Source organism: Rhipicephalus sanguineus, unplaced genomic scaffold, assembly GCF_013339695.2.
Source record: "Rhipicephalus sanguineus isolate Rsan-2018 unplaced genomic scaffold, BIME_Rsan_1.4 Seq225, whole genome shotgun sequence".
Lineage (NCBI taxonomy): Eukaryota > Metazoa > Arthropoda > Arachnida > Ixodida > Ixodidae > Rhipicephalus > Rhipicephalus sanguineus.
The window spans coordinates 693,562-707,265 of record NW_023614810.1 but is presented as its reverse complement, the minus strand read 5'-3'; the positions used below and the strand labels follow the sequence as shown (position 1 = coordinate 707,265).

The window sequence follows — 13,704 nt, the reverse complement described above, 5'->3', positions numbered from 1 at the left end:
TTCGCACTCGCTAGTTGCACCTGGTCCCACCTATGTTGGCTGAATGGCTCGGACCCACAGGGTAGTCCCCAGGGTCATAGTTTCCTAAAATTAACTAGAGGGGACTCTGGTGCTGCGATCGTTCAGCCACCATGGAAATGATGGGTAGTACACGGATTTGCCTAGTCTTCGTACTTGCGGGCTTCGAACACACTTGTGGCTTTGTTTATTGGTCTGTTTGGTTTTCTTTCGGATAAAAGAATGGATCGTTGTGAACTTCCTAACCAGATTTGAATTGGTGAGCCTAAAAAGGATAAAGTAGTGAAGTGGAACTGCTGACTTTTGCTGAACTTCGTTTTGCGCCGAAGCGAATGCAGGTGACGCGGAGCCAAACGGAGCCGAAACAACGAAGTTTAGACAAATCCGTGCACTACCCGTCATTCCCATGCTGGCTGAAGTGCCACGCGTTGCAGCTCCCGTAGAGACACTAGCGCCAGAGTTCCTTCTAGTCGAGTAAGTATTGTAGGAAACTCTATGCCCGGGCTACCCGGGGTGCCACGTCGTCTCCTAAGCCGCAGACTCATGTGGAAGAAGGGACTGAGGAGGCAGCTAGGCCTAACCCATCCGCTTCCACTGATGGCCACGATGACGACCGGGAAACAGTCAAGAAGTGGATCGTCAAGTTGCTGCTGAGCAACGGCGACCGCGGGACCGGAGCAAAAGCGTCAACGGCGAGCATGATGCAACACGGACGACTAGGGAGTTGACTTCGACGCCACGCCGACCGTACGAAAAGTAAGGCGGCTCCATTTTGGACGCCACCGAGAAGCCAGTGTAGCGAGACTGTTAGTGCAGCCAGAAACTCAGTTTAGCAGATGAGCATTGTGGTAGTTAGTTTATATGTATTTTTGAGTGTGTGAATTTTCTGATGTTTGGCCGTGTTGTTCAAGGTAAAGAGTGATTGTCGTGCCACCTCAGGCTCCAGTCTTCTCTCTCAATTTCCACCCCTCGCAAGCGCTCCCAAGATAACATGACAAAAGAACAATTCGATTTACCCGAGTCCGATACAGTCGGGTTCCACTGTAATAGTTCATGAATGAACATCATGAATCTCGTGATAATGATAGTGGACTGAGGCATAGGTTGGCAAAAAATGTGGAGCTGACTCAGACTCACTCATGAAATATATTTTGCCCTTAGAGCTCACTGGAACTCAGACTCAGCAAAGTTTTCCTCAAGCAGACTCACTCGGACTCAGAGTCACTAAAGTTTTTCTCAGCCGGACTCACTCGGACTCAAACTCACCAAAATACTACTCACTCGAACTCACTCAGACGCAGACTCACGGCTCTATCTGAGTCTGAGTGAGTCGACTTATGAGTCCGTTGGCACATAATTAGCTTTTTGAACCATGGTGTCAACGCCAATATCTCGCATAAATGGTGCTCTACTTGGCGCCTTTTAATCTCGTACGTTGAAACATAAGTTATGAGTGGTTGCAATCCAGTAAGGACATTTTTATTGAAGGAGATTACTCAAACAAGATATTTTTATCAAGAACTACCTGTGGAAGAGCTTGCGAAAAGTGTCACCTGCCCCCCCTCCCCGCCTTTCTGTAACTCACGCCGCTGATCAATAAATATTGAGCTTGCGTATGAACATTAGTGTTGAAGTATGTGTGAGTCGACGGAAGTATAAACGCGAGCCAACATAAGGCTGACATTAATGCTGAAGGTAGCAGAGAGGTACTCTGTCAGGGGTACGCCATATATCTGTCTTCCTTGGTCTCCTATCCGGTGGCGGGAGCGTGCTCGATGGTGCAGTGCTGTACACCGAAGTGGCTGCGATGTCCATACGGACGGGAAGCCCTTGCAGTAGAGCGTCGGCATATGAGGATCTCTGCGGTCGCTGCGGTGGCGCTTCTGTCTGGGCATAGTGCTGAGGTCCCCGAATGGATTGGGGATCCCGAACAGCCATTCAGACTTCTTCGCGCACCCCGTCCGCCAGTGACGACACAGCAGAAGCGCTATGGTTGAGCTGCTGCCTCTGGAGCTCCTCTCGCACTACAGATCGCACCAGTTCACGTAAGAACTCCACACTGTTTCCGAATATCGCCGGCACTGAGTCTATGGGGGCAATCCCCGTTGTACATCCTCGCTCGTTGCTGAAACGTTCTTTCCATTGTGGCCGCCTCAGAGCGGAACTCGGCGACGGTAGACGGTGGACTCCGAACCAAACCGGCAAACAGTTTCTGTTTCACACCTCGCATTAGGACGAAGCCTTTTGTCCTCGCTCATGTTCGGATCTGCTCGGCGGAAGAGATGGGACATGTCCTCTACATACATGGCCACACTTTCATTACTCCGCTGGTTTCTTGCTTGTAGAGCGGCTTGGGCTCTCTCCCTGCGACCAGTACTCGGGTGGGTGGCAAGCAGCTCCCGTCAAAAGTCATCCCAGGACAAGATGGCAGCCTTGTGGGTTTCAAACCACGTTCATGCTGAGTCTTCCAGCGCAAAGTAAACGCACCGTAGCTTGCGATTCACATCCCAGCCACTGACCTTCGCAACACGCTCAAAGTGTTCGAGCCAGTCCTCTGCGTCTTCGTAGGCGTCGCCGTGGAAAGGTTTGGGAGTCATCGGCTGATCCACTATAATTTGTGCTGGCGTGACCTGAGAAGTCATTTCGGTAGCGTCTTCGCTGAGAGCTGCTGCTGTTCTTGTGCAACACAAAGGTGAAAACTCTGGGACCTCACTGCGTAGGCGACGACTGCTGCGCTGGTGAACAGGAGTCAGCTCGACGGGTCCAAGTGTTCTTGGCTCCGGGCTGCTTCCTCCAACTTCAGAAGAGCTTGGGTTCATACCCCGCACCTCCACCAGAGTTGTCACGCAATGTCAAGAAGCACACTTTAATTATTAGCTTAAACTGGGCGAACTTGTGCCCTATAAACAAACAAGTCAGAGAAAAATGGTTATGTATATCCTGCAGGAACGCCTTTCTCTTCTTTACCAGAATTCGGCACCTCTTCTTCTTTTCTTGTCCCGTGCAGTTCGCACGTGCCTAGGCTGTCAGCGGTGATCCTGGCGTGCTACATCGACTCTTTGCTTCCTCTGTTTCGCATGCACGCCGTAGACAACGTGGAGGGCATAGCAACTGCTGGGGCGAGTAATTTGAATGTATCTTGCGTCAGTTCAGTCAAGCCCGACTATATCGAACTCGTTTATATCAAATTATCCCGTATATCGAACAATTTCTAAACACGGTAAATTTACATTGAGAATATATAGCAAAAGTTACCGTTACATCGAACGAAAATAGCAACGACAACCGATATATCAAACTCCATGTGCCTCAAAAGTGCCCCAGCAAGTTGGCTTGCCCTCCGGTGGCGGGAAAAACTGCCGGCGCCACCCTAGAAAAAGTGGTTTAGACCCGGTTGTGCACGGGCGAACACCCCCCTGCAAGAAATGATCCTGGCCCGCTCGTAGCGCTTACAGCCAATAAGAGGCTGTCGTGCTTCTCCGAGGCGCGGAGCAGGCGCGGAGGCGGTAGAAGTGAGCGCCATTTTTTCTTTCTTTATGCTTGTGTGCTGCTGCCTGTTTTCCTCGAGTCCTCATTCAGCGTGGTCCGTGCTGGTGGTGTTGCCTGTTGCTGCTCTGTGAACTTTATTGGCGCGCTGTCGTCATGGCTTGTGCAAAGAGGCAGAATTTGCCGTTCGCCGCGAAACTCGAAATCGTAAATCGGGTCGACGCGGTGAAAAGAAGTCCGTGTTTCCGCCGAAGTTTGGAGCGAGCTGGCAGAGTTCCCGGGAGCTATCGACGGATCGACATTCGACGAGTTCGTCGTGTGGACGATGATGTCGCCATCATGGGTGAGCTACAAGATGAGGACTACGTTGCAGACGTCGTGTCGACCACGAGCCAAAGCGACAGCAATAAGGAAATTGACGATGGCCATTGCCTACATCCTTCGAAGTGATTAGTGCACTTGCGTTGGTCCGGCGCTATTGCGTGAATGTGGAAGGTTGCGGCCTCAGTTGCTCCGACTCATTGGACAACGTGGAGGCGTGCGTGCTGTCGCAGGCAGCGAAGTCGTTGACACAGAAGAAAATCCAGGACTATTTTGTTCCAAAGTAGGGCACGCAAGTAAGCCACCATATTAATAAAGTACTTTTCTTATTGTTATGTGCCTTTGTGTCAAAATGCTATAGCGGGCCTATATCGAATTATGCCATATATCGAACTAATAAACGTTTTTTGGAGAGTTCAATATACCCGGGTTCGACTGTATAGATAGAACCATAGGTCGGCAAAAAACGACGGAGCTCACTCAGACTCACTCAAGAAATATATTTTGCGCTTGGGGCTCATTCGGACTCAGACTCACTGAAATTTTCCTCAAGCAGACTCACTCGGACTCAGACTCACTGAAATTTTTCACCACCGGACTCACTCGGACTCAAACTCACCAAAATATTACTCACCCGGCTCACTCAGACTCAGACTTACGGCTTGACCTGAGTCTGAGTGAGTCTGAGTGAGCCAACTCATGAGTGAGTTTGCCGACCTATAGACTGAGGACACATTCGCTTTGGCCACACAAGGAGCTAAAGAAAAACTCCTTCATCCGGTGACGAGTAAAGCTTCGACATTCCTGTAAAAGCTTGACCTGCATGCATCTTGGTAATTCGGTAACTGAAATAACAAAAATGATACATTGCTCTTCCGACGTGTTGTCCCTTTCGGGTTTTTCTGCTGGTGCTGATTATTCGAAAAACATCTGCCAGTTCAAATATGCGCTATTCGATTCGACTAACGAATTGAATAGATCTTGAATTCGAGTATCGAACTGAAAATTTCGAATAACGAATCGCATAGTGTGCTATCCGATTCGCTATTCGAAATTGTCGAATATTCGCACACCCCTACTTGTCCACCCCAACAAGCTGGCTAGAGTTTGCAAGAAAATTGAACATAAAATATCCAGAAAAGAAGACAACGTTTGTAATATCAGACATAGAAAACAACACATGCTATGTAATATGGGAGTGGTATACGTTCAATTCTTCTAAGGTGCGGGGCGAGTTACATGGAACAAACGGGCAGGTGCCTGAACATTAAGTTGAAAGAACACGAGCACTCACTTAACACTAAGAGGTATGGTCATTTGGCTTTGCATATTAACAGATGTGGGTGCGCACCGAAATTCAATGAGGTAATCATTTGAAGAAGCATGAGAACCAGTTTGTCAGAGAGTTAAATGATGAGGCATACTACATCAGGAAGCAATCTGGTTCATTAGTCAGTAAACCATCGGTGATGTTGCGTGATTGCGAGTGCAAATTTTTAGAGAGTACATGTGACTTTGATCTAGATCGGCTTTTTTTTTGTTCGTATGGTTTTTTTGTTGGTACACAGTGATTGTTGCCTTCCTTCAGTCTGCGCATGCTGGAAACATACGGGGTCTGTCTCCTATAATTGTTGTTTCTGAAATAAAAAAAATTTAGCTGTGAGTCAGCGCTGTGTTCCTTGTTTTCTCTGTGTGGTTGCACTGCCGGTCCATGATGAAGGCCATAAATCAGCAGCAACTGGTGGCTTTGTTCCCTGCACTGCTTAGAATGTTGTGTTTTGTGCAGCTTCTCTGAGATACGTCTTAGGAAGGTTAATTTTGCTTTCTAGTTTATTTAAAATCATTTTATCAATTTCTTGGCATCTCTGCTATTGAACGTGCAACAAGAGCACCATTGGGACATAAAATTGCCATTTCCTTGACAGTGCAAAAAATATTGCTGTAGTTAAGAATGACTGTTAAAACCAAATAATTAGCAGTACTTGTGCTCTTGTCGCAGAAAGCATATATACATTGCTTAATGGCATCAAACTCTCATCAATTTTGGAATATCTGGCTATTCAATTCAGGTGACCCTAGGAGTGGGCACAGTATCGTACTAAATGTGCAATGCAAAATAAGAACAGTGCTGTTTTCCAAGCGAAACCAACAGCAGAACAGTCATCAGCGGAACTGTGTGAGAATCACAGGAGTGACCATGCCTGTTTTTGCATTTTCTTTCACCTACCAGTTACCATCATGCGTGACACTGTGTTGGCTGTACGTTTTCTGAATTGTGTAGTCACCATCCATGATTATGTTATCCGTGATAGCTAAGCACTTTTGTCCTATGCAGCTTCGTTTTGACTCAGCAAATTACACATGCAACGTCACCAACACTGTGCAAACTGTCACTGATAAAAAGCAATACTAGTGTATTCCAAAAGGACTTCTTTTTGGGCGAGTTGGTGCTTACATTGCTTAGGTATGTTCGACCAGCACAAAATACCTGTTGTGAAATAAGCGGGGGGGGGGGGGGGGGGGGGGGGGGAGAAGAAAAGCTTATTTCACGAAAGGTATTATGAGCCACAGTCGAACATACCTAAGCAATACTAGTGTAACCCACACCCTGGCATCAAACGCACTTTCTACATCATGAGGCTGGGCAATCAATTGCCAGCAATTTTGTCACTAGGTGATACAACTATTTTGCACTACGTCACGCGCTTCGTATCACCGAGGTTTTATTGCAGTGTGAAAAACTTGCTCTAACGTACAGCACAGCCTTGTTGTAAATTGAAGCCCTATAAGCAGCCTGCACAGCAATACACCAGTGGAACAGCCTACCTAGACGAAGTGTTGCCTGCGAGGATGCAGTTGCTCCCCACGCTGCTCAATTCGGTCAACACGGACATGTGGCGGACGGTCTGAAAAATGCATTATTACAGGGCCAGTGGATTAGGTTTAATCATCCTTAAGGGCTATACTAGTTTAACATAGCTTAGAAATGGGCTACCACTGCTGTCAACAAGGGCATCACAAAAGGCTAACACAAGCAGCTGAAAACATCTACAAACCATCACTATTGAATTGCAAACACATTAAGCAATTTGACTGACTGACTGAAGTTAACATCTGAAAACAGCAGAGTGACTAAGCAAATCTTTACAGTGCAGACAAAAAAAAACAGATCACTAACCCAACTGACCACCCTGCTAAGACTATGGAGACACCAATCGTAGAGGGCTTTAGGGAACGAATGGCTCCAACAAAAATACCAGTCTATTATTTTTCCCAATCAGGAGTTGTTTTATTGCCCAGCCAAATCTTGATATACAATGTAGGAGAGGTCTCACTGACCACTATGTCACTTCACCTGTTGAAACTGAAAACCTGAAACTGGCTAGAGACCAATGACTGCGGGCAGCGAGTGAGTGGCCAGTAGTGACTACAGACCTGCACAGGCAGATTTTTCCAGCTCAGGCCCGAGCTCAAAAGTCCCATGCGTTAGCCTGGACTGGCTGGGTTCGGCCAGTGAGCATACACAAAACATTGCACAATTCTCTGCACTGGTGGCACCTTCTTCTGGTGATACCGCGAAAATAATGACAACGACTGCCGGAAAGGGCACAGGCACTAGCTAGAGAGTCACAACGCGGCTACATTTTCTGCTCGACCGCATTTCTTCATCTCTTGTATTCTGAGGAACCCAGCAGGCATGTGGCGTTGTAGGGCGCACAAACGGCTATTCAAACATATTGCAAATCCTTGTGGCTTCGTGCTACAAACGGGTGGTTGTCTATTTTCCCTTTCTTAGCTATTCAAACAGTAATGGCCTCACCAGCCTTGCAACGTTTGGCCTTAAAATTCATAGAGGCAGACGCCATTGAGCATGCAGCTGTCTGCCGGAATGCTGTCTCCCCCCTGTATTGGTGCTTGGATGGAGGCACGGAACGCCACGTCTTCCTGGAGGGGGCTTATGCCGAGCGAGCGGACATGTTGCTGCGGATAGTTTCCCAGCAAAAGGACGTTGGAATTCGGAGACCCCTTTCTGGCTCGGTGTTTCAGTGCGAGATGGTACCTCTGGAGGGATTCTCACCAAACCGCTGCATTCTTCTACCCAAGCACAGACATGATGGTTTGCACGTGCTGGAGTGGACTGTCTCCCTGTCCTCCGAATTCGACACCTCTCCTTTGTCGTGCGGTACTATTTGTCAGCGTGGGACAGCACCGCTGTAGACGCTCTCATCAAACCAGTTGGGGCCTTCCAGCCGTCACTGCTTCTTACGAGTGTTCCCGGCAGCGGCTGCAGAGGTCATCGAGCTTTCACTCCAACCCTCCTTCGGACTCAACCTCCTTGCCGACATTCCAGCAGTGGAGTCATCGGGGCGTGGTGCGTGATTATCATTGTATGGTGCACGGGTGTTCCCCAATTGGACTTCTCGCCCTACAAGTGTATTGTGTGACTCTTTACCTCTTTCTAGAGGCCGGATGCCAGGACGGCATGCCAGTCACAGGATTTGCGGGAGTTGCGGACACCTATTTCAAAGCCCTCAGTGTTACAGACTTGGGGCTTTAAAAGCCGGAGACTCCTGTAGCAAACGAGTTCATTCGAGCGAGTTGATTCACTCGTATTCGCTCTCACTTGTAGAAATGTAAATAAACTTACGTTCCTTCTTGAAAGAACGTGCCTCCTCACTGGAAAAAAACATCGGCTATGGGGATGGACGGCGGGAGCCAGCTACTGTACGAGACCCGCCGAACCCCACTCCTTACAGCCTGAACCACTGAAAGCCTTCCTTTCACTACTCTGCTGCTTTTGTCTAGCTGCATCAACAAAGGCAGGCAACAAAGGCATCGAGCATGGTCCATGTTCAAAGTAAAATTCACCTCCACATGTGTGACAGCTATGGCACCGGAGGTGAACATGTGGATTCGCAGTCATTGAATCGGAAGGGGCTGAAGTTACCACCCTTCCATTTTACGATCAGCCTACAGAAAGCGGATGCCTTGCAAGATCGCTATGAGAAATATGCACTTCTTGAATTTGCCTGAACAGTACATTTAGAATGTGCACATTTGTTAGCACAAGATGACCAATTTGTGAGACTGTCTGAACATCACTACATTGTCAAAGCGAAAGTCTTAATTAGTGTGTTCAAGCAGAAGTATGCATTCTTTGAATTTGTTCCAAACCGTTTAGACTGTGACAATGGCAAAGAGATTTGGAATCCCGCATCAGCAAGATGCACTGATTTTTAATCTGATTGCTTGGCTTCTGGTGCGATGCCCGTAGCACAGTGCAGTTTTAATATAATATAAGTGCAGTTTAAATATAAGTTTTAATATAAATGTTGTATGTAATACAACATTTTTTCTTCGTTCTTGTATGAAAATGCTTAAAACCTACTATACAGTTATAACTGGCTCTGTCAGATACGCTTTACCAGCAGTCATCTATGAGAAGAAAAGAAGTGCACCCCTCACACGATAACTACACTTACAGTTCATGGATTCAAAACACTTTTGCAGAAGGAGTATGGTAGATTAAAGTTGCTACATCAGTGAGTCAGTACAGTTTTATGATTTAATGTGGTTTTTGTGTGAATAAAACCTTCAGTCGTGAGTCAATACAGTTGTGTTGCACCATTCATTTTCAGGTGTCCTTGTTGTTTTGTTTGCACTGTTATTGAACTTGCAGGAGGAGACTTGCAAGGCAATGGAATCCAACAGGATTACTGAGAAAGGTGTTGCAGAGCCCCTTTAACAAAATTTCTTTGGTTCTGCTCTTGCATTACAATGAAAACAAACGAGGCATCGCAAGTCGGCACATGTTTGCTGGTGGTAGAAGGGTTATACAGTACACGCTTTTGTGCAAGAACAAAGGACTGTCCGAGGACTCTGTCTTCAAGTGCATTCCGGCATTCTTGGAAAATGCAGCCGGATGTGGTGAAATTCCCTGCTTGCTTATTCTTGGTCAAAAGGTGCAGTCAGCAATGTAATAAGTGGATTGTTGAAGCCATATAAGATACGTTGAGCCAATGTCTTGGCACACTAGGCTATTCTGAGGTTGTTCTTGAGGATATTTTGAAGTCGCAGCAACACTACACATGACCTGAAGTTGTCTGCATTGCGTGCCTCAAGCCATTCTATGCAGAATTTCATTTCCTTCACTAGATGCACTCTTTCGCTTTCATGTTCTGCACGATGATGCTTCTTCAAAGGCGGGCACTGATACACGTACTGTATTTACACAACTGTAGGTCAACCCCATGAAACGCAGATCAGAAGAAAAAAAGAAGAATGCACAAGTGCATTTCATAAAGGAAATTTATTTATGTACCCGCATTCACTACACGTCTTCAGTCGTCATCGTCAAGTCAGCCCTTCATGAACTCTAATGCCCAGGCCCCTCTGGCCTTGGCATTCCAGTTTCCGAGGCAAAGACGTCGGTTTCTTGCGTGTCGTGACATTAAGAGACCAGTTGCGCAGTCAGTTCACATGGCACCCCGCAAGCTACAGAAGGTGTCCATAATTATGCCTGTGGCAACCCTGGCATCACAAGTGAAAATTTGGTCACACTGCAATTTGCTGCTGCCACACCACCCGTTGAAAACCTTGCTACTACTTGCCACTCACTGTTTGTTTTTTCGGCATGCAGAATGCAGTGGCAGCCCTCTTGAACACTGCTGTGAACAAGCGCTGAAAGTTTTTTCGGCCCGGGGCAGTCATGACGATAAAGCATGAGCTTTGCGGCAATACGCGGAGATCAGTTTTAGAAAATTTTCCTCAAATAGTTGCTGAAAGTGAGGATTATACGCGAGAAAATACGGTATACGGTACAGGTAGAGCCAGAACACAAGCATAATGTTGCACCAATGCCACAGCGCCCCCGATTTCTCGTTGGTCCCTTTGTAACTGGCAGTACTAGTTCGGCTTCGATTGTAAGTGAACCCCTCCAACTGCTGACTTGAAAGTTAGACAAAATGGGTTGACGTACAATCGTGTAAATACTGTACTTGTTGCTTCTTTACATTGTGACTGGGCTTCAATGGCTAAAAGCGTTACACCCATTATCACTCAGTGCAGGCATTTATTGGAACCTGTAGTGTCGAGAGTCATCACAGTGCTTTGGCATGCTTACAAGCGCCATCTCTGATGCTTGGCAGAAACAGCAGACGGCCTCGAAGATGCCCTACGGTTGCTATGCGCCGGATGGTATGTGGAGAGAGCGACGCTTAAAGGGGCACCGACATAAAATTTCAAGCTCGAGGTGTGTCCTTCCTTCGATTGCTCGGTATGCATAGGTATTTTGGACCAAATTTGAATAGCACCGTCACCATTTTATTTTGAGGACAAACAGCCTACGAAACCTCAACGGGGCGTTCAGCACCCTGCGACATCGACATTACCGTGACCGTTCAGTGTGACATGTACCATCCTGAGTGACGATGCACTAGAAGCGATGACGTCGATGATTCAAGTGTTGCTATCATGGCGACACCTGGAAACGCTCTCACTCCCAGCACAGCCGGCCAGGCTCAGTGACTCTCCCCACTGTCGCGCTGCTTTGAATAATTTGTCGTGTGCTCATCAGCCAGCATGTCAGGGAATCGTTGTGCGCTGCCTTCGTGTTGTTCAAAGTGCAGACACAGTGTGTCGTTTCATTATGTGTACACTACACGACAACACAACCACAAGCTACCAAATTGGAGTGGGGTATAGATAAATATGTATCATCGATGACACGCAGGTAGCGTTAACAGAGAATTTTACTTCTTTGCATAAGGGCAATACCGGATTACTGCAGCCGTAAGAGGCTGGACTGGTGGGGCCATCTGGCAGCGCAATGAAGAACCTGACAAGCACAGAATTGTTATGTAGAAACCTAACATGTTCTACTTCTCTGCTGGTGTGCATTTCGTAAGCCCCCTTGCGTATACCGTAACGCCGCGCATGCTAAAATTCTCTTTGCTAAAGCGTGCGTCTCCAGGCGCCTCCTCGTCACTGTTTGGAATGGCATGCATTTCTGAATCACTGTTTTGCAAAGGTTCGAAGCGAAAAGGATTTGCAAAGTTGCGATTCACGCCAATTCCCAGTTCCAGAATGCTGTTTTCATTATTTGTCGACACTGCTGACACGACGACGGTGGTACTGGTGACGACATGACTGCACGTGTGCGCCGAGCAGACGAAATGTCAGCTGAATCTCATGTCACTTCTTTCTGTGGCCACTTGATCAGTGGGGGTTCAGTCTGGAGGTGACCGCGAGGAAGCACTGCTGGCGCTACAAATTGGCAGGCTTGCCACCCGTTTTGAATTGTGCTAGATGCTGGTCATATTAACCTAAAAACAGGTAGTTATTCGTCCCTCAGTTGCATTTTGAGTCGCAAATCATTACTAGGTGGTCGATAACTACTCGTGGATACAAAAATTTTGAGATGCGCAAATTTGATGTCAGTGCTCCTTTAAGCGCTCAGGTCTCAGGTGACATGAGCTTAAGTATCCAAGAGGCGCGTGATCTACTCAAGGGCATTGGACGCTCAACTAGCATCGCGGTACGACGCATATAGGGCGTCGCCCAGTCATGTAGCGTTAGAGCTTATAATAAATTAGTTTTATGATTCAACTCTGCAGCACATCACTATAGAACATGGTGTCAGAAGTTTGAGCAGCGATCCCTCACGTCGCCAAGTGAGTGCTCATCAACACCTTCAGCCATGAGTGAATCAGGAACTCAAAGCGATCAGCACATCCAACTCCAACCACCTCAAGTCTTCAGCTTCATCACCGAGCCTGGAAGCGAAGGTGGGAGCGTTTCCGAACCGCCAGTGGTCTTCATCACCAATCAGACAATGATCAAATCAACTCACTAATCTACATCATGGGTGACAAAGCCGAAGACATCCTCACGGCACTTTGCTTGACAATCGCCAACATGATGAAGTATGCCAAAGTCACCGAAGCCTTCGAAGTCACTTCGTCGTCGAGAAAAACATCATCTATGAAAGAGCGCTCTTCAATCGCCGCATACAAGACGAAGGTGAACCAATGACAGACCATCACGGCTCTGCATTCCTTAGCCGAGCGGCGCGACTACGGCGACTTAAAGGACAAATTAATCCGTGACAGGATTGTTGTCGACGTGCGTGACCAGAAGTTGTTGAGGAAACTTGAGCTTGAACAAGACTTCACAGGAGAAAGCAGTACTTTGCGCCAAGCATTTCGAAGAATTCCACAAGCAGCCACCGCATATTCGTGCTACCGGCTCCACAAAAGCAACAGCTGCCATTGATCTGCATACCGCTAGCGAACCACGATGTGTCAACAGCAAGCGCAAACCAGTTGGACGATTGCAGACTCAGCGTTCCTGCAACTGGTGTGGTAAAGAAGAAACTCCCTGGTGAAAAGAATGTCCCCACCTAGGTGCCTCGATTTGGCCCAGTAGTATTGCAGGAGAATGCTCGTTGGCTCACCTGCAGGTGTGTCTCCTCGCCCTGTGCGCTCTGCAGCTGCTGCTGCAGAGCCAGCAGCCTCTGCTCTGCTTCAGCCACTGACTGCTGGAGCTTCTCCAGCTCAGCATGCACCGTCTTTCCTCAGCCACTGCACACAACAGTCATCCTGGCACTCGAATCATTTGGCCAAGCAGCAGCTCGACAAAGGATGACAGCATGCTGTTACAATTGTTAAACTGCACTGAAATTAGGGAAGACATATGGGATGAAGAAGATGCAAATGGATTTACTGAAAAGAGAGGAAGGAATAAGGAAAAATAATAAGAAGTGGGGGCCCTCGTGTAGCAGAAGAGCCTTCATTATCCCTTCCCGTCTCTTCCATAGATCCAGTTAACAGTCTGCACTTGTGTCTTCTTTGTCTTTACATCTGCCCTAGCTTTGTGTAC

At 47.5% G+C, this 13,704-nt stretch overlaps 1 long non-coding RNA gene across 1 annotated transcript in view; it reads right to left on the bottom strand.

Moving 5' to 3' along the window:
* Positions 1 to 13,385, bottom strand: part of LOC119376794 (uncharacterized) — a 35,770-nt gene extending 22,385 nt beyond the window's left edge. Inside the window, exons 1-2 of the long non-coding RNA XR_007414621.1 lie at positions 13,280 to 13,385; positions 6,652 to 6,731 (exon numbers count right to left, since the gene is read on the bottom strand). This is a non-coding gene — a long non-coding RNA (uncharacterized LOC119376794). The remainder of the gene's footprint in view (positions 1 to 6,651; positions 6,732 to 13,279) is intronic.
* Positions 13,386 to 13,704: the final 319 nt, after the last annotated feature.